Here is a 16,593-nt window from a genome sequence, read left to right as displayed (position 1 = left end):
GTTACTATATTTTACATTAGGATTAAATGTCGGCACAACATCATGGGCTGAAGGGCCTGTTCTGTGCTGTACTTTTCTATGTGCTGAAGGCCCTTCGGCCCACAATGTTGTGCCAAGAATTAATCCTAATGTAAAGTAAAATAACCTAGCCTACGCACCCCTCCACTCACTGCTATCCATGTGCATGTCCAGCAGTCGCTTAACTGTCCCTAATGACTCTGCTTCCATCACCATCGCTGGCAATGTATTCCATACATTCACAACTCTCTGCGTAAAGAACCTATCTCTGACGTCTCCTTTATACCTTCCTCCTAATATCTTCAAACTGTGACCTTCTCGTACCAGTCAGTCCTGCCCTGGGGAAAAGTCTCTGGCTGTTGACTCTGTCCATGCCTCTCATTATCTTGTACACCTCAATCAGGTCTCCTCTCTTCCTCCTCCTCTCCAGAGAGAAAAGTCTGAGCTTAGTCAATCCCTCCAGTCCAGGCAGCATCCTGGTAAACCTTCTTTGCACCCTCTCCAAAGCTTCTGTCCAGTTCTATAGGAAAGATACACAATATTCCAAGTGTGGTCTCACCAGGGGCTTGTAGAGCTGCAGCAAAACCTCGCGGCTCTTAAACTCTATCCTCTGTTAATGAAAGCCAAAACAACATATGCTTTCTTAACAACCCTATCCACTTGGGTGGCAACTTTGAGGGATCTATGTACTTGCACACCCAGATCCCTCTGTTCCTCCACACTGCCAAGAATCCTGTCTTTAATCCTATATTCAGCATTCGAGTTTGACCTTCCAAAATACATCACTTCACATTTATCCAGGTTGAACTCCATCTACATTTTCCCAGCCCAGCTCTGCATTCTGTCTATGTCACGCTGCAGCCTGCAGTAGCCCTCGATACTATCGATGGCACCTCCAACCTTTGTGTCATCGGCAAATTTACTAACCCACCCCTCAACCTCTTCATCCAAGTCATTTATAAAAACAACAAAGAGCAGAGGCCCAAGAACAGAGCCCTGCGGGACCCCACTCAACACTGTCCTCCAGGCAGAATACTTTCCATCTACAACCATTCTCTGCCTTCTGTCAGCCAGTCAATTCTGAATCCAGATCGCCAGATCTCCCTGCATCCCATACATCCTGACTTTATGAATGAGTCAAGGTTAGAGTGTTGCTGGAAAATCACAGCTGGTCAGGCAGCATCCGAGGAGCAGGAAAATCAACGTTTCAGGCAAAAGCCCTTCATCAGGAATGAGGCTTGGAGCCTCGGGGGTGGAGAGATAAACGGGAAGGGGTGGGGCTTGGGGGGAGGTAGCTGAGAGTGCAATGGATGGACAGAGGTGAGGGTAAAGGTGATAGGTCGAGGGAGAGGGTGGAGTGGATAGGTGGAAAGGAAGGTAGGCAGGTAGGACAGGTCATGGGGACAGTGCTGAGCTGGAAGTTTGGAACTAGGGTGAGGTGGGGGAAGGGGAAATGAGGAAACTGTTGAAGTCCACATTGATGCCCTGAGGTTGAAGTGTTCCGAGGAGGAAGATGAGGTGTTCTTCCTCCAGGCGTCTGGTGGTGAGGGAGCGGCGGTGAAGGAGGCCCAGGACCTCCATGTCCTCGGCAGAGTGGGAGGGGGAGTTGAAGTGTTGGACCACGGGGCGGTGTGGTTGATTGGTGCGGGTGTCGTGGAGATGTTTTCTAAAGCGCTTTGCGAGTAGGTAACCGGTACTGTGGGGAAAATTATCAAATGCCTTGCTGAAGTCCATATACACCACATCCACTGCTCGACCTTCGTCGACCTGTCTTGTCACCCCCTCAAAGAATTCAAGATTTGTGAGGCATGACCTGCCCCTCACAAAGCCATGCTGACTGCCTTTAATCACACTACACTTTGCCAAATAGTCATAAATCCTAACCCTCAGAATTCTTTCCAAAACCTTGCTGACCACAGACGTGAGACTGACTGGTCTGTAATTGCCAGGGATTTCCCTACTCCCCTTCATGAAAAGAGAAACAACATTCGCCTTCCTCCAGTCCTCTGGTACAACTCACGTGGAGAGTGAGGAAGCAAAGATCCTCGCCAGCAACTTCCTTCCTCGCTTCCCAGAGCAGCCTGGGATAAATCTGGTCTGGCCCTGGGGACTTACCAATCTTAATGATTGCCAAAATTTCCAGCACATTAACTTCATCAGTCTTGATCTGGTCAAGCCTGGTATCCCAGCTCCTCAGAGTTCTCATTCACAACAAGGTCTCTTTCCTTAGTGAAAACCGATGCAAAAGTCACATGTAGGGCTTTCCCTATCTGCTCAGACTCCATGCACAATTTCCCTGTGCTATCACTGATCGGCCCTACCATCTCCCTGCTCATTCTCTTATTAGAGTCATAGAAATGTACAGCAGAGAAACAGATCCTTCGGTCCAGCTCGCACATGCCGACCAGATATCCTAACCTAATCTAGTCCTACCTGCCAGCACCCGGCCCATATCCCTCCAAACCCTTCAAATTCATATACCCATCCAAATGCCTCTTAAATGTTGTAATTGTACCAGCCTCCACCACATCCACTGGTAGCTCATTCCATACACACACCACCGTCTGCGTGAAAATGTTGCCCCTTAGGTCTTTTTTATATCTTTCCCCTCTCACTCTAAACCTGTGCCCTCTAGTTCTGGACACCCCGACCCCAGGGAAAAGATTTTGTCTATTTACCAAATCCATGCCCCTCACGATTTTATAAACCTCTATCAGGTCACCCCTCAGCCTCCGACGCTCCAGGGAAAACAGCCCCAGCCTATTAAACCTTGCCCTATAGCTCAAATCCTCCAACCTTGGCAATATCCTTCTAAATCTTTTCTGAACCCTTTCAAGTTTCACAACATCTTTCCGATAGGAAGGAGACCAGAATTGCACGCAATACTCCAACAGTGGCCTAACTAATGTCCTGTACAGCCACAACATGACCTCCCGACTCCTGTACTCAATACTCTGACCAATAAAGGAAAGCATATCAAATGCCTTCTTCACTATCGTATCTACCTGCGACTCCAATTTCAAGGAGCTATGAATCTGCACTCCAAGGTCTCTTTGTTCAACAACACTCCCTAGGACTTTACCATTAAGTGTAGAAGTCCTGCTAAGATTTGATTTCCCAAAATGCAGCACCTCGCATTTATCTGAATTAAACTCCATCGGCCACTTCTCAGCCCATTGGCCCATCTGGTCCAGATCCTGTTGTAATCTGAGGTAATCCTCTTCGCTGTCCACAACACCTCCAATTTTGGTGTCATCTGCAAACTTACTAACTATACCTCTTATGCTCACATCCAAATCATTTATATAGATGATGAAAAGTAGAGGACCCAGCACTGATCCTTGTGGCACTCCACTGGTCACAGGCCTCCAGTCTGAAAAATAACCCTCCACCACCACCCTCTGTCTTCTACTTTTGAGCCAGTTCTGTATCCAAATGGCTAGTTTTCCCTGAATTCCATGAGATCTAACCTTGCTAACCAGTCTCCCATGGGGAACCTTGTCAAACGCCGTATACGCCCGCCGCTCTGTCCTCATCAATCCTCTTTGTTATTTCTTCAAACAATTCGATCAAGTTTGTGAGACATGATTTCCCACACACAAAGCCATGTTGACTATCCCTAATCAGTCCTTGTCTTTCCAAATACATGTACATCTTGTCCCTCAGGATTCCCTCCAACAACTTGCCCACCACCGACATCAGGCTCACTGGTCTATAGTTCCCTGGCTTGTATTTACCACCATGTGAGCCAACCTCCAGTCTTCCAGCACCTCACCTGTGACTATTGATGATACAAAAATCTCAGTAAGAGGCCCAGCAATCACTTCCTTATTCCTCACGTATGAGTAAAATACCTTTGGACTCTCCCTAATCCTTCCTGCCAAGCCTTTCTCGTGCCCCCTCCTGGCTCTCTTCAGTCCATTTCTGAGCTCCTTTCTAGCAAGCCTGTAATCCTCTAAAGCTGTGCTAGATTCTTGCTTCCTCCACCTTAACAAAGCTGCCTTCTTTCTTTTGACGAGAAGCTCCTCTGTTCTCGTTATCCGAGGTTCCTTAATCTTACCCCTTCTTACCTGTCTCAGAGGAACAAATCTGCATCACTCGCAACAACTGCTCCTTAAATAGTCTCCACGTGTCTGCTGTGCCCTTTCTGTGGAACAATTGCTCCCCAGTCTGTACATCCCAACTCCTGTCTGATAGCGTCATAGTTTCCTTTTACCCAATTAAATATCTTCCCTCAGTAACTGCTCCTTTCCCTCTCCAAGGATATGGTAAATGTGAGACAGTTGCGGTCACTGTCACAGTGAGATCTGACACCTGTCCTGGCTCATTGCCGAGCACCAAATCCAAAATGGCCTCTCCCCTCGTCAGTCTGTCTACACACTGAGTAAGGAAACCCTCCTGAACACACCTGACAAAAACGGCTCCATCCAAACCTTCTGCACTAAGGAGGTTCCAGTCAATATTGGGAAAGTTGAAGTCACTCATAACAACAACCCTGCTACATTTGCATTTTTCCAAAATCTGCCAGGCTATGAGTTCTTCGATCCCCCCGTTATTTGGTTTAGGTTTGGATTGCCTTGTTTGGTCAGTGTTCCATGTGCAGGAGTGAGGCAGGTCAGGGACCCAGAGAGCAGGAGGCTGAGCATTTGCAATTGGTTCAACACTCTTTTAACTTGTCTGCAGGGAGTGAGTGCTGAAAGAGACTGAGCTAACTGACCATGGTACAGGTGGGCAATAAAGTGGTGGCAATAGGGGACACTATAATGAGGATTGACAGTGTCTTATGCAGCAACGCCTTGACTGGTGCCAGGCTTCGAAATACCTGCTTAGGCCGGGAGAGGGAGGATCCAAATGTCATGATCACTTGTAGGTGCAAACAATGAAACCAAAGAAACAAAGACTCTGAATGGTCAGTGGGAGGTGCTTTGTACCAAATTAAAGGACAGAACCTCAAAGGTCATAATGTCTATGTAGTGATATAGGCCAGTCAGATAAACCTCCCAGAAAAGGAGTTCCCTGATTGGGTTTGTTAATCTCCGAGTCCTGGCTGACAGGAGTGTCTGTTCAGGTGATGGATATATTGATATAAAGTTGGGACTCAATTTGCCAAATTTTGAAGAATATCTGAAGTTTAGGTTTAATATTACACAATTAGTTAACCAGGTTAATCTTGGAATTCCCTTTCTAACAGTCCTGTAGGTTTCCTGCATCAAATGAACTGAAAGCATTACAGCAGTTAGTCCTGAGGAGAGGATATTGCCCAAAATCCCCTTAATGTTTTTGTTATTCTATTTTTGACAAGAGTTTAGACTTGATCTTTATAGAAAACTAACCAGGTGTGTCAGCCATCCTGCTCACTCTGAGAGCTGCCTCTGAGGGAGCTGGGTCAGTCTGGAGGACTCTCCCGCATTTAAATAAAGGGGGACTCGTTGACAGGATACAGGCCTCAGGGCAGTTATTTGTCTGCATTATTTCTAGAGTCATATGCAGACTGGCAAGGGGCGCATCATCAGAGATTAACGCATGGCTCAAAGACTGGTGGAGACATGGACTGTGGTTCATGGAGCACAGGCACCAGTCCTGGGGAACATGGGATCTACCTGAACTGTGCTGGGCCTGGTGTTCTTGACAACCAGGTAACGAGGGAAGTGGAAAGGACTTTTAAAATGAACAGTGGGAGCAAGGGCTCACATTTGGGAAGATGTGGGAAATCTGAGTATAGCCAAGGCCAAAGTGAAATGCATGAATAGGGTAATAATAAACAGAGTAACAGGAAGGGTTAGAGAGGTGAGTGAGCTAACAGATAAGGTTAGAATTTACAAAGAGAATAAAAGGATTATACTAAAGACACTAGCTCAACAAACAGAGCAGTTAAATAAAACAGAAGAACTGAAATTGGAAAGAAATTAATAAGTACATTTTGGAGCAGTTACAGAGACATGACTACAGGATGATACGGACTGAGTCTTTAATCTTGAAAGATACAGGACACTTAGGAAGGATGAGGAAAGTAGGAAAAGCTGAAGAGGTAGCTGTGTTAGTTAATGATGACATTAACCCAACAGAAAGAGGGGGGTGCTGCAAGTTTAGGAAACCAAAATGTGTAAATAATTTGGGTACAGATGAGAAATTATAAAGGCAAGAAGTCACTCAGGGAAGTGATGTACAGAGCCCTTAACAGTAACCACGTGAGAGGGTCGGTCAGAGAAGATTTGAAAGGGACTTGTCAGAAAGGTAGGCTGGTAATCATGGGAGATTTTAGTCTACATCTCAACTGGAAAACTGTTGGGCAAAAGGAAGCTTAGATGATATGTTTATAAAATGTTTTCAGGCTAGTTTCTTAGCACAGCATGTTCTGGAGACACTCAGAGAGCAGGCTGTTTAGACCCTGTCTTAGAGTCATACAACACGGAAACAGGCCCTTCGGCCCAACTTGTCCATACCGACCAGGACCCCAAAACTGAACTACTCCCATTCACTTGCTTTTGTCCCATATCCCTCTGAAGCGTTCCTATCCATGAACCTGTCCGAATGCCTTTTAACTGCTGTCGTTGTACTAGCCTCCACTAACTCCTCTCGCAGCTCATTCCATACACGCACCAGCTTCTGTGTGAAAACGTTGTCATCAGGTTCTTTTAAAATCATTCCCCTCTCAGCCTAAACCTACGCCCTCTACTTTTGGACTCCCCTACCCCAGGGAAAAGACCTTGACTATTTACCCTATCCATGCCCCTCATGATTTTATAAACCTCTATAAGATCACCCCTCAGCCTCTCACATTCCAGGGAATACACTCCCAGGCTATTCAGTCTCTCTTTATAACTCAAACTATCCAGTCTCAGTAACATGCTTGTGAATTTATTTTTCACCCTTTCAGTTTAATAACATCCTTCCAAAAGCAGGGTGACCAGACCTGTACACAGTATTCCAGAAATGACCTTAACAATGTCTTGAAATGCTGCAACATGACCTTCCAACCCCTGTTTAGTACTCAATGTTCTGACCAATAAAGGCAATTGTACCAAACGCTGCCTTCACTACCCTATCTACCTGTGACATAACTTTCAGGGAAGTATGTACCTGCACCCCTAGGTCTCTCTGTTTGACAACACTCCCCGGGGGCCCTACCATTAACTGTGTCAATCCTGCCCTGGCTTGCCTTACCAAAATGCAACCCCTCACATTTATCTAAATTGAACTCTATCTGCCACTCCTCAGGCCACTGGCCCAGTTGATCAAGATCCCATTGTTCTTACTTAGCCTTCTTGACTATCCACTTTACCAGCGATGTTAGTGTATTTAATAACAAACTTGCTAACCAGACTTCCTATATTCTCATCCAAATTGTTTATATCAATGATGAACGATTGTGGACCCAGTACTGATCCTTGCATCACACTGTCTGTCACAGGCCTCTGTTCCAGACAATAACTCTCTACCAAAGTCCTACCATCAAGCCAATTTTGTCTCCAATTAGCTAGCTGTCCCTGGATCCCATGTGACCTAACCTTAATGAGCAGCTTACCTTGCAGGACCTTGCCGAAGGCCTTGCTAAAGTGCACGTGTACAAGATCTACTGCTCTGTCTTCGTCTATCTTCTTGGTCACTTCTTCAAACAAAACCACTCAAGTTAGTGCAATATGTCCCACGCACAAGCCATGCTGACTATCCCTAATCAGTCCTTTCCTTTCCAAATGCCTGTAGATTCTATCTCTCAGAATCCCCTCCTACAACTTAACCACCTCTGACATCAGGCCCACTGACCTGTCGTTCCCTGGTTTCTCTTTCCAGCCTTTCTTAAATAATGGGACAACATTAGCCACCCTGCAGTCTTCTGGCACCTCGTCCTGTCAATGATACAAATATCTCTGCTAGGCGTCCTTTACTTTCTGCCTTAGCTTCCTACAATCTTTTGGGATAAACTTAATCAGGTCACGGGGATTTATCGACCTTTGTGTTTTAAGACCTCCAGCATCTCCTTCTGTAATGGGAACCTTTTCAAGATATCACTATTTATTGTCCCAAGTTCCCTCGATTCCATTGTTTGTCCACAGAAAATACTGACGAGAAATATTCATTGAGGATCTCACCCATTCCCTGTGGCTTCACATACCGATAACCTCATTGACCTATGAGGGGCCCTATTCTCTCCCTAGTTACTCCCTGATCCTTAATATAGTTGTAGGATCTCTTTGGATTCTCCTTAACCTTATCTGCCAAAGCTATCTCATGTCCCCTTTTTGTCATCCTGCTTTCCCTCCTAAGTATACTCCTACACCCGATACTCCCCAAGGGAGTCACTTGATCCCAGCTGTCTATACCTGACAAATGCCTCCTCCTTATTCCTGATTAGAGCCTCGATATCTCTAGTCATCCCCTACTCCTGCCAGCCTTACCCTTCACACTAACAGGAACATGCTGTCCTTGAACTCTCATTACACACTTCTGAAAGCCTCCCACTTGCCAGATGACCCTCTACCGGTGAACAGCCTCCCCAAATCAACTTTTGAAAGCTCCAGTCTAACACCATCAATACTGGCCGAGCCCCAATTTAGAACTTTGACTTGTGGACCAGGTCTGTCCTTTTCCATCCTCTTTCAAACTGTTAGAACTATGGTCACTGGTCCCAAAGTGCTCCCCCACTAACACCTCAGTCACTTGCCCTGCCTTATTTCCAAACAGAAGGTCAATGTTTACCCCTTCTCTAGTAGGGCCATTAACAGATTGATTGAGAAAGTTTTCTTGACACACTTGACAAATTCCTCCCTTAATACTATGGCAGTCCCAGTCTATGTTTGCAAAGTTAATATCCCCCACTATTACAATCCTAATATTCTTACAGCTTTCTACAATCTCCCTATCTATTTGCACATTGGTCCCTCACTGACTACTGGAGGGCCGACAATGCAGTTCCATCAAAATTAGTGTGTGGCTGGAGAGATGGTGCTGGGGGGAGGACTTTATATTCTTGGAGCTTTGGGGTTGTTTCAGGGGAACGTTTTGACATTTTGAACAATTCATTGAAAGGGAATTGACTGTGTCCTGAACTGAATATTCAGATATAAAACGAGACAGGTGTATCCATATGGAAGCATATTGGAGATAGTGACCATAATCATTTCAGATTGTTATGGATAGTCACGGAACTGCATTAGTCCACATCTGCAAATTTGGAAATAATACATTTGGGCTCCACCTCCAAATCATTGATATAATTTCTTTCAACTCCTCATTTTCTTTTTAGAGTCATAGAGATGTACAGCATGGAAACAGATCCTTCAGTCCAACCTGTCCATGCTGACCAGATATCCCAACCCAATCTAGTCCCACCTGCCAGCACCCAGCCCATATCCCTCCAAACCCTTCCTATTCATATACCCATCCAAATGCCTCTTAAATGTTGTAATTGTACCAGCCTCCACCACTTCCTCTGGCAGCTCATTCCATACACGTACCACCCTCTGTGTGAAAAAGTTGCCCCTTAGGTCTTTTTATATCTTTCCCCTCTCACCCTAAACCTATGCCCTCTAATTCTGGACTCCCCCACCCCAGGGAAAAGACTTTGTCTATTTATCCTATCCATGTCCCTCATGATTTTATAAAGCTCTATAAGGTCACCCCTCAGCCTCCGACACTCCAGGGAAAACAGTTCCAGCCTGTTCAGCCTCTCCCTGTAGCTCAAACTCTCCGACCCTGGCAACATCCTTGTAAATCTTTTCTGAACCCTTTCAAATTTCACAACATCTTTCTGATAGGAAGGTTTCCAGAATTGCACGCAATATTCCAACAGTGGCCTGATCAATGTCCTGTACAGCTTCAACATGACATAAATCATAGAACAACACAGCGCAGTACAGGCCCTTCGACCCTCGATGTTGTGCTAACCTCTATCCTACTCTAAGATCAGACTCACCTACATACCCTTCATTGCACTAACTTCCGTATCTTAGAGTTGCTTAAATATCCCTAATGTATCTGACACTGCTACCATCACTGGCAGTGCATCCACACACCCACCAGTCTCTGAGTAAGGAACCTACATCTCCCCTGAACCTTCCACCAATCACCTGAAAATTATGCCCCCTCATGATAGCCATTTCCGCCCTGGGGAAAATGTCTCTGGTTATCCACTCTCATTATCTTACACACCTCTCTCAAGTTACCTCTCATCCTTCTTCACTCCAATGAGAAAAGCCCTAGCTCCCTCAACCTTTCATAAGACATGCCCTCCAGGCCAGGTAGCATCCTGGTAAATCTCCTCTGCACCCTCTCTAAAGCTTCCACATCCTTCCTATAATAAGGTGACCAGAACTGGTCACAATATTCCAAGTGTGGTCTAACCAGGGCTGTATAGAGCTACAGCATAACCTCGCAGCTCTCAAACTCAATGCCCCTGCTAATGAAAACCAATACACCATGCACATTCTTAACAACCCTATCAACCCGGGTGGCAACTTTGAGGGATCTATGGACATGGACACCAAGATCCCTTGTTCCTCCACACTGCCAAGAATCCTATCTTTAACCCTGTATTCTGCATTCTAATTCAACTTTCCAAAGTGAATCACTTCACACTTTTCCAGGTTGAACTCCATCTGCCACTTCTCAGCCCAGCTCTACATCCTGTCAATGTCCCATTGCCACCTACAACAGCCCTCCACACGATCCACAACTCCACCAACACACCCTTCTACTTCCTCATCCAAGTCATGTATAAAAATCACAAAGTGCAGAGGTCCCAGAGCTGATCACTACAGAACACCAGGCTGAATACTTTCCACTTACCACCACCCTCTGTGTTCTATGGGCCAGCCAATTCTGTATGCAGACAGGCACATTTCACTGTATCCCATGCCTCCTTACTTCTGAATGAGCTTACCATGGGGAACCTTATCAAACACCTTGCTAAAACCCATATACTCTATGTCCACTGCTCAACCTTCATCAATGTGTTTTGTCACATCCTCAAAGAATTCAATAAGGCTTGTGAGGCATGACCTGCCCCTCACAAAGCCATGATAGCTCAAATCAAACTATGGTTTTCCAAATAATAATAAATTCTGTCTCTCAAAATCTTCTCCAATAATTTGCCCACCACCAACGTAAAACTGATTAATCTGTAATTCCCAGGGTTATCCCTATTCCCTTTCTTGAACAAGGGAGTAACATTTGCCACCCTCCAATCATCTGGTATTATTCCAGTAGACAGTGAGGATGCAAAGATCATTTAGACTAGATGGGATTGAGGTTCACAAGGAGGAGGTGTTAGCCATTCTGGAAAGTATAAAAATAGGTAAGTCCCCTGGGCCGATGGGATTTATCCTCTGATTCCCTGGGAAGCCAGGGAGGAGATTGCCGAGCCGGTGGCTTTGATCTTTATATTGACATGGTCTACAGGAGAAGTGCCAGAAGACTGGAGGATAGCAAATGTGGTTCCCTTGTTCAAGAAGAGGAGTAGAGACAAACCTGGTAATTATAGACCAGTGAGCCTTACTTCTGTTGTGGATAAATTGTTGGAAAGGGTTATGAGAGATAGGATTTAAAATCATCTAGAAAGGAATAATATGATTAGCGATAGTCAACACGGTTTTGTGAAGGTTAGGTCGTGCCTCACAAACCTTATTGAGTCCTTTGAGAAGCTGACCAAACAGATGGATGAGGGTAAAGTGGTTGATGTGGTGTAGATGGATTTCAGTAAGGTGTTTGATAAAGTTCCCTACGGTAGGCTATTGCCCACCTTTTCCTCCGCTACATCGATGACTGTATCGGCGCTGCCTTGTGCTCCCACGAGGAGGTTGAACAGTTCATCAACTTTACCAACACCTTCCATCCCGACCTCAAATTCACCTGGACTGTCTCAGACTCCTCCCTCCCCTTCCTAGACCTTTCCATTTCTATCTCGGGCGACTGACTCAACACAGACATCTTCTATAAACCGACTGACTCCCACAGCTACCTGGACTACACCTCCTCCCACCCTGCCCCCTGTAAAAACTCCATCCCATATTCCCAATTCCTTCGCCTCTGCCGCATCTGCTCCCAGGAGGACCAGTTCCAATACCGTACAGCCCAGATGGCCTCCTTCTTCAAGGACCGCAGATTCCCCCCAGACGTGATCGACGATGCCCTCCATCGCATCTCCTCCACTTCCCGCTCCTCCGCCCTTGAGCCCCGCCCCTCCAACTGCCACCAAGACAGAACCCCACTGGTTCTCACCTACCACCCCACCAACCTCCATATACAGCGTATCATCCGCCGCCATTTCCGCCAACTCCAAACGGACCCCACCACCAGGGATATATTTTCCTCCCCTCCCCTATCAGCGTTCCGAAAAGACCACTCCCTTCGTGACTCCCTCGTCAGGTCCACACCCCCCACCAACCCAACCTCCACTCCCGGCACCTTCCCCTGCAACCGCAGGAAATGCAAAACTTGCGCCCACACCTCCTCCCTTACTTCTCTCCAAGGCCCCAAGGGATCCTTCCATATCCGCCAGAAATTCACCTGCACCTCCACACACATCATCTATTGCATCCGCTGCACCCGATGTGGCCTCCTCTATATTGGGGAGACAGGCCGCCTACTTGCAGAACGCTTCAGGGAACACCTCCGGGCCGCCCGAACCAACCAACCCAACCACCCCGTGGCTCAACACTTTAACTCTCCCTCCCACTCCACCGAAGACATGCAGGTCCTTGGACTCCTCCATCGCCAGAACATAACAACACAACGGTTGGAGGAAGAGCGCCTCATCTTCCGCCTGGGAACCCTCCAACCACAAGGGATGAACTCGGATTTCTCCAGTTTCCTCATTTCCCCTCCCCCCACCTTGTCTCAGTCGATTCCCTTGAACTCAGCACCGCCCTCCTAACCTGCAATCCTCTTCCTGACCTCTCCGCCCCCACCCCACTCCGGCCTATCACCCTCACCTTGACCTCCTTCCACCTATCACATCTCCATCGCCCCTCCCCCAAGTCCCTCCTCCCTACCTTTTATCTTAGCCTGCCTGGCACCCTCTCCTCATTCCTGATGAAGGGCTCTGGCCCGAAACGTCGAATTTCCTGTTCCTTGGATGCTGCCTAACCTGCTGTGCTTTAACCAGCAACACATTTTCAGCTATTGCACAAAATACAGAGGCTTAGGATTGAGGGTGATTTAGTGGTCTGGAGCAGAAATTGGCTAACTGAAAGAAGACAGAGGGTGGTGGTTGATGGGAAATGTTCATCCTGGAGCTCAGTTAACAGTGGTGTACCAAAAGGATCTGTTTTGGGGTCACTGCTGTTTGTCATTTTTATAAATGACCTGGATGAGGGCGAAGAAGGATGGGTTAATAAATTAGTGGCTGACACTGAGGTGTATGGAGTTGTAGTCAGTGCTGAAGAATGTTGTGGGTTACACAGAGACATAGGTAAGGAGCAGAGCTGGGCCGAGAGGTGGCAAATGGAGTTTAATGCAGAAAAGTGTGAGATGATTCACTTTGGAAGGAGTAACAGGAATGCAGAGTACTGGCTAATGGTAAAATTCTTGGGAGTACAGATGAGCAGAGAGAACTCGGTGTCCAGATACACATATCCTTGAAAGTTGCCACTCAGGTTGATAGGAGAAAGTGAGGACTGCAGATGCTGGAGATCAGAGCTGAAAATGTGTTGCTGAAAAAGCGCAGCAGGTCAGGCAGCATCCAAGGAGCAGGAGAAGAAGGGCTGAAGAAGGGCTCATGCCCGAAACGTCGATTCTCCTCCTTGGATGCTGCCTGACCGGCTGCACTTTTCCAGCAACACATTTTCGACCCAGGTTGACAGGGTTGTTAAGAAGGCATACGGTGTGTTAGCTTTTATTAATAGAGGGATTGAGTTTAGGAACCATGAGGTTATGCTGCAGCTGTACAAAACTCTGGTGTGTACAGTTCTGGTCACCGCGTTATAGGAAGGATGTGGAAGCTTTGGAAAGGGTTCAGAGGAAATTTACTAGGATGTTGCCTGGTATAGAAGGAAGATCTTATGAGGAAAGACTGAGGGACTTGAGGCTGTTTTCATTAGAGAGAAGAAGGTTGAGAGGTGACTTAATTGAGACATATAAGATAATCAGAGGGTTAGATAGGGTGGACAGGGACAGCCGTTTTCCTCAGATGGTGATGGCTGGCTCAAGGGAACATAGCTTAAAATTGAGGGACGATAGATATAGGACAGATGTCAGGGGTAGTTTCTTTACTCAGAGAGTAGTGGGATGTGGAATTCAATGCTTGCAACAGTCGTAGATTTGCCAACTTTAAGGGCATTTAAATGGTCATTGGATAAACGTAAGGATGAAAATGGAATAGTATAGGTTAAATGGGCTTCAGATTGGTTCCACAGGTCACTGCAACATGAGGGCCGAAGGGCCTGTACTGCGCTATAATGTTCTATCATCACCAAAGGCACAGCAATCTCTTCCCTTGCTTTCTGTAGTAACGTTGGGTATATCCCATCTGGCCCAGGGGATTTATCTATCCTCATGTTTTTCAAAATTTCCAGCACAGCCTCTTTCCTAACATCAACCTGTTTGAGCAGATCAGACTGATTCATACTGTCCCCAGAAAAGGCAAACTCCTTCTCGGTACTGAGTACTGAGGCAAAGTATTCAGTAAGGACCGCCCCTAATGCCTCTGACTCCCTCCATTCTCCCTGATCAGCCCTCCTCTCACTCTGGCCATCCTCTTGTTCCTCATGTAAGTGTAGAAAGCCGTCGGGTTTAGCTAAAGCTTTTTCATGCCCCCTTCTAGGTCTCCGAAGTCTATTCTCCAGTTCCTTCCTGGCTACCCTGTAACCCTCTAAAGCCCTGTCTGATCCTTGTCTCTTCAACCTTAAGTAAGTTTCCTTTTTCCTCTTGACTACATGTTCCACATCCCTTGTCACCCAAGGTTCTTTCATCCTCCCATGCCTTCCTTGTCTCAGTGGGACAAACCTGTCCTGCGCTATAGCAAGTGCTTCCTAAACAATCTCCACATTTCTGTCGTGCATTGTAACATCTATTCCCAATTTATGCTCCACATTTCCTGCCTTATAGCATTGTATTTCCCCATTCCCCAATTAAATACTTTCCCATACCATCTGCTCCTATCTCTCTCCATGAGGATAGTAAAGGTCAGGGAGTTGTGATCACTATCATCAGAATACTCTCCCACTGAGAGACCTGACACCTGGCGTGGTTTATTACCAAGCACCAAATCCAACATGGCCTCCCCTCTCGTCGGTCTAAGTACATATTGAGTCAGGAACCCTTCCTGGACACACCAGGACAGGACAAAAACTGCTCCAAGCAAACTATTTGAACGATATTAGGGAAGTTAACATGACAACAACCCTGTTACTTCTGCACCTTTCCAAAATCTGCTTCCCAACCTGCTCCTCCGCGTCTCCGTTGCTATTGGGGGGGCCGCTGGAAAACTCCCAGTAAAGTGACTGCTCCTTTCCTGTTTCTGACTTCCACCCGCACTGACTCTGTAGACAAACTCTCCCCCCCCACCCCACCCACCCCACCTCCGCGACGATCTCCCTTTCTGCAGCTGTGATACTGTCCCTGATTAGCAATGCCACTCCCCCACTGCTTTTATATTCCCCCCCATTCCTTATGAAACATCCAAACCCTGGAACATCCACCAGCCATTCCTGCCCCTGTGATATCTGACTCTCTGTAATGGCCACAACATCATAGCGCCAAGTTCTGACCCATGCTCTAAGTCACAGGTGGCTCAGTGGTTGGCACTGCTGCCTCACAGCACCAGGGACCCGGGTTCAATTCCAGCCTCGGGGGACTGTGTGTGGAGTTTGCACATTCTCCCCGTGTCTGCGTGGGTTTCCTCCCACAGTCCAAAGGTGAATTGGTCATGCTAAAATACCCACAGTATTCAGGGATGTGTAGTTTAGGTGCATCAGTTAGAGTAATGGGTTTGGGTGGGAAACCCTTTGGAAGGTCAGTGTGGATTTGTTGGGCTGAAGTGAAGATTCCAATACTTCTGGCATTAAAAATGACACATTTTAACCCATCACACTGACTGCACCTTTGCCCTATCCATTGCTTATCCCTCCTCTCAGACTCTGCACGCTGTACCTGGCTGCTAACTACCTACTCCATCATCTGACCTGTAGCTCAGGTTCCCACCCACTCTGCCAATCTCGTTTAAACTCTCCCAAAGAGCTCTGGGAAACCCCCTGCCCAGGATATTGGTGCCCCTCCAGTTCAGGTGCAGCATGTCCTTCTTGTACAGGAACCACCTTCCCAGACGGTATCCCAATGATCCACATGTCTGAAGCTCTCCCTCCTACACCAGGCATGCAGTTACATGTTCAGCTGCACTCGCTCTCTATTCCTGGCCTCACTAGCATGTGGCATCGATAGCAATCCTGAGATTATTACTCTGCTTGTCCTGCTTTCTAGCTTCCAACCTAACTCCGTATAATCTCTTTTCAGTCCTCCTTCTTTTCCCTACCTATGTCATTGATACCGATGTGTGCCACGATCTCTGGCTGCTCTCCCTCTCCCTTAAGAATCCTGTAGACACAATCTAAGACATTCCTGCCCAGGTATCTGGGAGGCAAT

The sequence above is a fragment of the Hemiscyllium ocellatum genome, chromosome 17 (assembly GCF_020745735.1).
Source record: "Hemiscyllium ocellatum isolate sHemOce1 chromosome 17, sHemOce1.pat.X.cur, whole genome shotgun sequence".
NCBI lineage: Eukaryota > Metazoa > Chordata > Chondrichthyes > Orectolobiformes > Hemiscylliidae > Hemiscyllium > Hemiscyllium ocellatum.
Note: the sequence above shows the minus strand (reverse complement) of the source record.